Source organism: Apium graveolens, chromosome 3 (assembly GCF_009905375.1).
Source record: "Apium graveolens cultivar Ventura chromosome 3, ASM990537v1, whole genome shotgun sequence".
NCBI classification, from domain to species: Eukaryota; Viridiplantae; Streptophyta; class Magnoliopsida; order Apiales; family Apiaceae; genus Apium; species Apium graveolens.
This window is the reverse complement of record NC_133649.1, coordinates 85,334,439-85,344,409: the sequence shown is the minus strand read 5'-3', so window position 1 is coordinate 85,344,409 and position 9,971 is coordinate 85,334,439.

The following is a 9,971-nucleotide window of genomic DNA, read 5'->3' as shown; positions in this document are numbered from 1 at the left end:
AATCAGGAGATATGTAGCCTTTCTCACCACAGTTATAGCATTTAACATTGGTGTAATCTCCTCTGTCAGACTTTCCTCCTCTGCCTTCAGATCTTCTGAAATTCTTCTTATCAGAACTTATGCCTTTCCTGGAAAACTTCTTTCCCTTCCTGAACTTCCTGTATGCAATCTTTGTGATTCCTTTCACCATAAGAGCACACAGATTCATCATCTCCTCATCAGCATCAGTCTCAGGCAAGCTTTCAGAATCTGAGTCATCATCACTCTCAGAACTTGATGACTCTGTATCAGACTTTATGAAAAGAGCTTTACCCTTGTCTTTCTTTGAGGAAGCTGCTTTCGGGGATTCTTCTTCAGCCTTAAGATCAACTGTCCTTGACTTTCCTCCTTTCCTCTTGCTTCTTTATTCCATCTCAAGCTCATGAGTCTTGAGCATTCCATAGATTTCGTCAAGAGTTGTTTCATCAAGATTGTAGTTGTCTCTTATTGTCATTGCCTTCAAATCCCAGCATTCAGGAAGAGCTAACAGGAACTTAAGGTTTGAATCTTCAAGATCATACTCTTTATCAACCAATGACAAATCATTCAAAAGTTTGACAAATCTATCATATAAATCATTCAATGACTCATTAGTCTTTGAGTCAAAGTGTTCATACTCTTGAGTGAGTATTGTCTTCCTGTTCTTCTTAATTGTCTTTGTTCCCTGACACCTTGTTTCCAGAGCATCCCATATCTCCTTAGCAGTCTTGCAGTTGATTACCCTGTTTGACATTACATTATCAATGGCACTATGCAGTAAGTGTCGTACCTTGGCATCCTTAGCAATTGATGCTATATCTTCAGTAGTATAATCACTCTTCTCCTTTGGTACGGTCTTTGCTGCTTCACCTGCAACTGCAACAGCGAGCTTGGTTGGTTTGTGAGGGCCTTCCTTGATTCTATCATGGTATTTTGGATCTGTTGCTTCCAGGAATATGGTCATCCTTACCTTCCATATGGGATATTCAGATGGTCTCAGTATGGGAACTCTGATGGTCTCATACCGACTCTGAATTTGTGTCTTTGGTGGTTCCTCAGTTTTGGTAGGCTTAGTTGGAGTTTCTGTGTCCGACATGATTGTGTTTGGATCTTTAACTGTATGTGTGTTAACAGATAGGCTCTGATACCACTTGTTAGGTCACACACACACTGTAGAGGGGGTGAATACAGTGTATAGTACACTCAAATCGAACTTTAAGAACTTAAGTAACAGAAAACAAACTTTATTGAAACAATAAACTCTGTTACAGTATGGAACTGTTACCTCTCAGTGATGAACAATATCACGAGAGCTACTAGGGTTACAATGAATAATCTTCTCGAAATAATGATAACACTTATAGTGTAAACCCTATGTCTGTGTTTATATACTACACAGTTACAAGATAATCGCTAATTGATATAGAATATAATTCTGCTTCCTAAAGTATATCAATCAGATATCTTTTCTTCCAAGTATTCCATTCTTCACGGAATTCCTTCTTCATGCATATCTCTTCTTATGTTTATCTTGATCTTCTTTCCTTTAATCAGCTACTGTCCTTATCTGATCGTCCTTCAGCACTTAAGTTCTGATATCTATCTTCTGATGATTATCTCCTGATAATATAAGTACTGATATCCTTAAGTCCTGACTTCCAGTATAAGTACTGATCAACAGTTAAGTACTGATTTATCCTGTTCAAATAAGATCTGAAAGCTAAACATAAAACATATTAGCCATGACATTATCAAATATATCTAACATAGTAACTCGTCTGGGAACACATCTGGAAATTCATTAACTACTAAAATATCTTCCAGTTTTGTTGGCTTCTGATTTCTATCTATCACATAAGCAATGAAATGCTCGCATCCTTGTTGCAGTAACTTCTTAGCTTGAATCATCGTTAAGAACTTCCTTACTTGACTCTGACCTTTAAACATCACCATTTTCTCGTCCGGCGTCTTCAAAATTACCTTCTTGTTATGATAGTCTATCTGAGCATCGTGCTTAGATAGCCAGTCTAATCCTAGAATGACGTCAAATTCTCCTAACTTAAATGGTATCAAATTAGCATATAACTTATTGCCAGGAATCTCAATCTCACAGTCCGTACACACTTGATTAACAGATACACACTCTTAATTTTCTAATTCTACAGTCATAATCTCATTTAACAATTCAACTGGATAATTCAACTTATCAACAAAATTTTGAGAAATAAATGATCGAGTTGCTCCTGAATCTACTAACACTTTGGCATATAAAGAATTCACAATTAGCGTACCTGCCACAACATCAGTTTCTTGAATGGCGTCTTTTACCGACATGTCATAAACTCTGGTTGTGGGAGGTTCATATACTGTTGGAGTAGATCTAATGATTCTCCATGCACTACTGACTGGAATTGGTGTCTCACAATCCCTTGTTGTGTGTCCTGGCTTTCCACACTTGAAGCATGTAAACCTAATTGTTGGAACTTTTCTTGCTTGATTCTTGGTTGTTTGATCCTTATTTGCTGGCTCTCTGGCTGGTTAATTATGGCACTCCCTTGAATAGTGCCCTTTCTAGTTACATCTGTAACAAATCACATTTAACTTATTGCAAACTCTTCCATGTTTCTTTCCGCATACCTAGCATTCTTGTAAAGCGAGCCTCTGCTGATTTGGCTGGTTCCCAGTGGATGGACGGTTGCCTTGTCCTCCGTCGCCTGCATTTTACTTTCTGAAATTAAAATTCCTTCATAGCTGAAACTTGCCTTTCTTCTGATTAAAATTTAGAAATTTCCCTGCTTGTGATTGTCCTTCATTTCCCTTAAACTTCCTTTTCTTACTCTCCTTCTCCTTTTATGACATTTCACTTTTTGTCTCCGCAATCATAGTCTTCTGTACAACTCCTGCATATGTGTCCAACTCAAATAAGCTACCTTCCCTCTGATCCATGGCTTAAGACCTTGCTGAAATCTCTTAGCTTTCTTCCTATCTGTGTCTATATATGATGGTACAAACCTGGACAATTCCTCAAACTTACTTTCATAATCTACTACTGACATATTCCCCTGCTTTAACTCTAGAAACTTCAAATCTATTTGATACTGAACAAACTGAGGAAAATACTTCTCTAGAAACAATTCCTCGAATCTATCCCAAGCAATAACATCTATACCTTCAACTATCTTAACAGTTTCCCACCTGTATGTGGCTTCATTCTTTAGATAGTAGCTCGCAAACTCAGTTTTTTGTTCTTTTCTCACCTTAACTAAAGCAAATGACTTCTCAATCTCCTTTAACCAAACTTTTGCTTCAATTGGATCTAAAGAACCTTTAAATTCCGTTGGATTCACTGCCTAAAAAGTCTTAAAAGTTACCTGAGGATTGGTCTGTCTCTGTGATTCCTTTCACCATAAGAGCACACAGCTTCATCATCTCCTCATCAGCATCAGTCTCAGGCAAGCTTTCAGAATCTGAGTCATCATCACTCTCAGAACTTGATGACTCAATATCAGACTTTATGAAAAGAGCTTTACCCTTGTCTTTCTTTGAGGAAGCTGCTTTGGGGGATTCTTCTTCAGCCTTAAGAGCTACTGTCCTTGACTTTCCTCCTTTCCTCTTGCTTCTTTGTTCCATCTCAAGCTCAATTGTCTTGAGCATTCCATAGATTTCGTCAAGAGTTGTTTCATCAAGATTGTAGTTGTCTCTTATTGTCGTTGCCTTCAAATCCCAGCATTCAGGAAGAGCTAACAGGAACTTAAGGTTTGAATCTTCAAGATCATACTCTTTATCAACCAATGACAAATCATTCAAAAGTTTGACAAATCTATCATATAAATCATTCAATGACTCATTAGTCTTTGAGTCAAAGTATTCATACTCTTGAGTGAGTATTGTCTTCCTGTTCTTCTTAATTGTGTCAGTTCCCTGACACCTTGTTTCCAGAGCATCCCATATTTCCTTAGCAGTCTTGCAGTTGATTACCCTGTTTGACATTACATAATCAATGGCACTATGCAGTAAGTATCGTACCTTGGCATCCTTAGCAATTGATGCTATATCTTCAGCAGTATAATCACTCTTCTTCTTTGGTACGGTCTTTGTTGCTTCACCTGCAACTACAACAGCGAGCTTGGTTGGTTTGTGAGGCCCTTCCTTGATTCTATCAAGGTATTCTGGATCTGTTGCTTCCAGGAACATGGTCATCCTTACCTTCCATATGGGATATTCAGATGGTCTCAGTATGGGAACCCTGATAGTCTCATACCGACTTTGAATTTGTGGCTTTGGAGGTTCTTCAGTTTTGGTAGGCTTAGTTGGAGTTTCTGTGTCAGACATGATTGTGTTTGGATCTTTAACTGTATGTGTGTTAACAGATTGGCTCTGATACCACTTGTTAGGTCACACACACACTGTAGAGGGGGTGAATACAGTGTATAATACAATCAAATTGAACTTTAATATATTAAGTAACAGAAAACACACTTTATTGAAACAATAAACTCTGTTACAGTATGGAACTGTTACCTCTCAGTGATGAACAAATATCACGAGAGCTGCTAGGGTTACAATGAATAAACTTCTCGAATATATGATAACACTTATAGTGTAAACCCTATGTCTGTGTTTATATACTACACAAGTTACAAGATAATTCGCTAATTGATATGGAATATAATTCTGCTTCCTAAAGTATATCAATTAGATATCTTTTCATCCAAGTATTCCATTCTTCACGGAACTCCTTCTTCATGCATATCTCTTCTTATGTTTATCTTGATCTTCTTTCCTTTAATCAGCTACTGTCCTTATCTGATCGTCCTTCAGCACTTAAGTTCTGATATCTAACTTCTGATGATTATCTCCTGATAATATAAGTACTGATATCCTTAAGTCCTGACTTCCAGTATAAGTACTGATCAACAGTTAAGTACTGATTTGTCCTGTTAAGTAAGATCTGAAATCTAAACATAAATTATATTAGCCATGACATTATCAAATATATCTAAGATAAATTATGTAATTAATTAATTTTAGTTAATGATTAATTATTTAATTGGTCAATTAATTTAAATATTAATTTATTAATTGATTTAATTAGTTATTAATTAATTTTAATTGATTATTTAATTAAATTTAATTTTTTTATTCAAAATTCTGAAAAATAGTTTCGAGCTTTAAAATATTATTTTAAATTATGTTCAAGGATCGAAAATTATTATTAAATGATTTTAAAGTCAGATTCGGGTATTCGAACCCTGTTAATTGTGTATAAAATGATTCGTTGACCCGTTTTAATTCCAAAAAATGTTCAAAAATTCGTATTAAATACCCGGAAAATCATTTTAACCCCGAATCTTCTTTGAAAAATTATTTTTATCGAGTACCTTACGTGCTATATGCTATATATGATGTGATTCAGGTATAATATGCTTATGTGTTTATCGTTTGACAATATTTATCGTAACTTTCAATCTGTATGAGGGATTTGGGTAAAATGAAGTGTAGATAAAAGCTTGAAACGAATAGAACAAAATGAGAATGAGTATTGATAGATAATTTTAATGTATAAACAGCAAAAGCGAGGCGTAGAAAGGGAAAGCAAGTAGTCAGTTAATAGAAACAATAGACGAGCGCAAGTGAAGTGAAAGCGAATTGAGATAAGGCAAGTGTTCCAAACCTTTCTTGAAGTATGTTGCTTTGTATTCTAAATAGTTCATGTTTTATGTTGCAAGTGCTTTGAAGTACTTAACCCTAAACCCTGATTTTTACTTATTGATCTTTGAGCCGTAAGCCTAATTTTTTGTAAACCATTGATTGTTGAATTCCCAGATATGAACCACAGATATACGATACTACTCCCCAAATACATACATACCATATACATATCACTGAACTGGATTTGCTTAACATATAAACCTTCATACCTTGTACATCAGAAGACTAATCCTTGTAACCATTTAACCCTTGTTCATCTATTATCTGATTCTTTCATAGGTTGGAAGCCAATCCTTATACACACCTTGTTATACCTTTATAATGTTATGAATCACCTTATGCTTTGAGTCGAATTGTAATAACCCCAATTTTTGGAGATTTTTGAAACCCGGATGAATAGTAACTTTTGCTGACAATGCTGATTAAGAAAAATTATCAGACCACGATATATAGGAGTACTGTTATGAAAATTCTAAGATCGTATTAGTATTCCATAAAGAAAATAAGTGTATGTAAAAGCTGTCGGATTTTGAAAACGAGCACTTTTATTTTTTCCCGAGATTTCCACCAGACATTAAGGGATTTAAGGAATTAATATTAAGATGAAGGATTTTAAATTCAAGGATTATAAAGGAGAATTAATTTAGGTATTAAAAATACCAAGAAGATTTTATCAATAAAACCATTAAGGTATTTAACCAAACGATCAACCAGATTGAGTGATAACCGGACAAAGAAATGAATAACGACTCCTGTAAATACCTTTGCAAGTGGCAAGGCAAGTGGATGGTTGATCAAACAAGAAACCAAGTGATAGTTAGGAAGGAATGGCTAGTTAATTATATAGTTAACTAGGGATGATCTCATCTCACCACAAATCACCAACACATGGCAAATGGTGAGATCATCTTCCACTAACTCCTTTGTTTATTATTAACCTAGCAAAATATCAAGAGAACCCATCATTATCCACCACATTATTCCACCAACACAAGAAAGCAAAAGCATTTCCTCCAAATTTCCATTGCTCTCGGCCAAAACAGAACCGGCACACTAAAACTGTTGTATCTCCTTCATTTCTCACTCAAATATTGTGTTCTATAGCTCATTGGAAAGGTATTGAGATGGCCTACAACTCTTGTTCACAAGTCTCGTCCAAATAATCATGGTAAGACCCTCATTTGTACAGTTCTTTAAATCGGACGTTTAGAAACTTCAAAGCCTAACTTTGTGTTCTTGATTTCTTTGGAAAGATCAAGCTTGTAGGAGGCTCCCTAAAGCTTCCTAGCAACTTAAAACCTCCCAAGGAAGGTATAAAATTCAAACCCTAGCCTTTACTTTATTTTTTAGTAAGTTTAATGGTTGGTTTTGTGAAATGAGAAGCATGGATTGTGATTATTAGTAGTTTGGTTTGATTTGGAAGTGTTTTGGTAATTGAAGCTTGATTATAGTTCATAGGTCTTGATTGTGGTTGTTTGAGTTGAAAACCTTGGAGATTATGGACTGATGTGGTATGGTTTAGGTGAAGTTTTGTTGTATTGATGGTTATGACTTGGTTGGTGGTTAATTGGAGTAGTTTAAACATTGGTAATCGCGTAAACATAGCCGTCGTAATGTTCGATTTACTTTAGACTGCTTTTGTTCATAATATTTGGACCCGAGAACTCCCTGATAGATTATGACCATTGCCATGTTTAGATAGTTCATGTTACGAGCTTCATTTTGATATGTAGTTCGTTTGATTCCGATGTACGGTTTAGGAGAAACGACCGTTTTAAGTAACGGCGTTTCGCGAACGAAACTTTTCCCCTCGCCTTACTTTGAAACATAGGTTAAAGACCAAAAAGGGTTAATTAGTGTATGAAACAATTATGGTAAGAGTTTTAGGCAGTTGGTAAGACACTCGCGAAGGAATCGCCTTAAAACTTGTAATGGTTAAATTATAAAAAATGGTGGAGCCGAGGGTACTCGAGTGACTTAAGAGAATCAGTAAGCGCAAAGCGAGCGTTAGAGTCTAAGGTAGTTAGAGTATAGATTTACAAGTGACTTTGGTTTAATTCCAACTTACTTGTTGTTTATAGGTTATCAGACTCGTCTCGAGCCTTTTATCACCCCCAGTCGCTCAAGCAAGTTTTCTACCCGTTATACTGTTGTTGTGATATATATGTGTATATGCATGATCTTGTGATAAATGCATATTTGTTATTAGCAAATTCTTGCGATATATTGTAGCATGTGATATGGTATATATGCATGTCTATTTCGTATTCTTGATTTATATATCTGTTGGTTCAAATGCTTATTCGTTGCATAATACCTATGCTAGAGATAAGCGGTATTTGCGTATACCCTTAGTATAGGGGATCAAAAGGTGAACTTATTCTAAAACCGGGAGGCGAGGCTCCCGAATATAATATATATATATATATATATATTGATATAGTTTTTAAAACTATTAATCGAATAAGGTTTATTCGATAACTTTATTTTATTTAATGAATATTATTACGAATATTCATTCGAGGGCTTATGACTCATTTATTTTATTTAATGAATATTATTACGAATATTCATTCGAGGGCTTATGACTTCTTTATTTTATTAAATGAATATTATTACGAATATTCATTCGAGGGCTTATGACTTCTTTATTTTATTAAATGAATATTATTTTGAATATTCATTCGAGGGCTTATGACTTCTTTATTTTATTAAATGAATATTATTTTGAATATTCATTCGAGGACTTATGACTCCTTTTATTTTATTATTTGAATATTATTTGAATATTCATTCGAGGGCTTATGACTCCTTTATATTATTTATTGAATATTATTTGAATATTCATTCGAGGGCTTACGACTCAGTTTATATTATTTAATGAATATTATTTGAATATTCATTTGAGGATCTATGACTCCGATTATTTGTTGAGATATATTCTTTATTTTATTAAAGAATAAGGTGTCGATAATCAAACTTATCTTTGATTATTCAAATAAAGATAGTACTTTCGTATAAGTATATCTTTGGTTATTTAATACTCATTTCAAGTATAAGTTTTAAAACTTCTACTTCAATTATTTTTATAAAGATTATTCTTTATGGGAATATTATTTAAATAATAATAATTAGATAATTTCTAATATATTGGGACTGATTTATTTCATTAAATCAGCATTACTCCAAACACTCTTTAAAGTGTTTTCGAGTCTTCAAAATAATTTTTAAAAGTTAGAGTGGATCCCAAAACTCATTTTTATATTTAAGATCTTCCTTTTAAAAGGGATTTAAATACTCGTTCAAAACTTGAGGGATCCAGCTCAGTGGTGTATTTTACATTCGCAACGAGGTTGCTGTTTTGAGAAAACATCTTGATTACTTGCCCATCGTTCGGGAAGTAAGTTCATCTATTTGAGTCGGTATAAGCAACATGGGCTCAGTGGGCGTCCATGAAAGTGTAAGTGGCTCAGTGGGAGTTCATCAAATGCGTAAGTGGCTGAGTGGCAGTCCAGCATAAGGTCCTATTGCGGCCAGGGTGATGACCAGTGGGGAATTCGTCCATCTACTAGTAGAAAATGTTACTTATTGGTATCTTTACCTGATCAGCAAGATATCAGGTTTATGTCAAGGTTTTCTCCTTTCCAAATTCATTGGATATTGCAACTCTGTTTATAATTTTCATAACAGAGGTTTTCAAGGAGTGTATAAAATGTATATATATAGGTGTATATATATATCGGGATTTAATGAAGTATCTCGTAACTTCATTATTTATAATGATATTCAAAGATTGAATCTATTCAAATCTTGTCTTGTAGTCTCATCTATGTGATGAACTTTTGAACTAATTATAACTTGAACGGTGGTAGTTCAAGTAGTATTTGGAAAAGATATAAGTATATTGGAGTATCTTGTAACTTCATCTTTTAAACTTATATCTAGTAAATGATTATCTTATGCATGACAAAGATTTTCAGAAAAATGTTGAGACAAGGTTAGATATATGAGATCACCTTGCAACGATATTTTTATACAGTTATACACTGGAACTCTGTGTATATTATGCATAGAAGAGGACTTCCAAGATTTTGAAAAGTATATATTTATATATACTGAATATTTTGTGACTTCATCGCATTAAGATATCAAACTTGGTTCATTTCTTTTGACCAAGACTTTCATGAGTACTATGAGAAGACTCATATATTGTAAATTATTATACATATTATTTTGGTGGG